Raw genomic sequence first — 1,620 nt, 5'->3', positions numbered from 1 at the left:
ATCAAGGGCACAAATGAGAGTGTGCATGACCTTAGAGTTGATTTGTGTTGTCTTCATTTCAGCTTTTGTCCACTTATTTCTATATTTGAGAGTTTTCTCACCATTTACAGAATTTGTGATCATATGAATGAAAAGACCATTAGTAATGACATCTCATATCTCATAGTCATAAGTCCTAACATAAATGGACATTCTAGTATTCCAATAAGTATAGTTTGATCCATCAAATTGAGGAGGCATATTTATGCATTGACCTTTAGCATCAATAGATTTTTTTAGAGCTATTTAGATCTTTCCTAAGGATGTTAAGCCTTAAAAATGAGGATTAGGCTCTGATACCACTTGTTGATTCTAAGTAAATGTGCTAGAGGGGAGGTGAATAGCACTTTTTAGCTCTTACAAGATTTAAGCTCTATTTGTGGGGGCAATTTTAACTTCAATGATGGGAAGTTAAATGCAAGATAAGAAATAATCTAACAAGGAATGAAATCAAGAATAAAGCAGCAAATACAAAACACAAAGATTTATAGTGGTTCGGTCAAAGACCTACATCCACTACCTTCATTGTTCAACCAAGGATTTTTCAAATCAAATCACTATGAATGGTGAAATTTTCAAGCTTTAACCAAGCTTTTACAATGGTTTTTCATAAGCTCAACCACAACCTTCAACAATGATTTTTCAAAGGCTCAACCATGACCTTTAACAATGGCTTTTCAAAGGCTCTACCACAACCTTCAATAATGGTTTTTCCCGAGATCAACCAAAATCCAAAAATTAACTTTTTTAGGCTTAGTTAGAACCTATACACTCAATCAAGCTAACCCATGCTTGATTAATCCCCTTAGAGTGTCTCGTACACTCTAAGCAATCAAGGAGAAGAGAAATAAAGAGGTACCAATGATCACTAACCTAATCTGATGGTACAAGATGAAGTTCTTAACTCTGTTACAAAGATTGAAGTGAAGTGCAGAAAATATGCAAAGTGTACTTGAGATTTCTAAGCTATTTTTGATCTTGGAATCCTTCAAATCTAATTTTTAATTGTTGAAAGGTGTTTTTATACTTGAAAAATCAACTCTGCTGGCAGCTGAACAGATTCTGACTGTTGAAAATAGTTTGGGAGCAATTCTGCCTGTTATTTTATCTTTTAACGTCAGTTCAAACTGCCAGACAGAATGCTCTTAGTCGACTAATCAATATCCCTTAGTCGACTAAGTTGTGTCTATCTCTGAACTTAGTTTCTGGCAATAGGCTATGTCTTTGAGCATTTCTGGCAATACCTTCTTAGTTGACTAACAAACTTTCTTAGTCGATTGGGTCGTTTCTGTCTCTGAACCCAGTTTCTGACAGTAAGCTCTTAATCGACTAACTCTGTCTCTTGGTCGACTAAGTGCTCTCTGTTTCACGATTTGCTTGAGCCCGCTAGCTTCTCTTTTGAGTTTTATCCAACCAACTCCCTTGATTATTTAACTTAGAGGTTTCTCATTTCATTTGCTCGCTTATAACTCCTTATTCTCATGAGTTTTGATATTGTCTTTTGAATTATTAACTAATTAATGGCATACATTTTTATCCTACACACTTAAACAATATAATTAGACACCAATGAATGGGAAT

Source organism: Theobroma umbraticum, unplaced genomic scaffold, assembly GCF_002168275.2.
Source record: "Theobroma umbraticum cultivar Fairchild unplaced genomic scaffold, ASM216827v3 scaffold_95.0, whole genome shotgun sequence".
Lineage (NCBI taxonomy): Eukaryota > Viridiplantae > Streptophyta > Magnoliopsida > Malvales > Malvaceae > Theobroma > Theobroma umbraticum.
Note: the sequence above shows the minus strand (reverse complement) of the source record.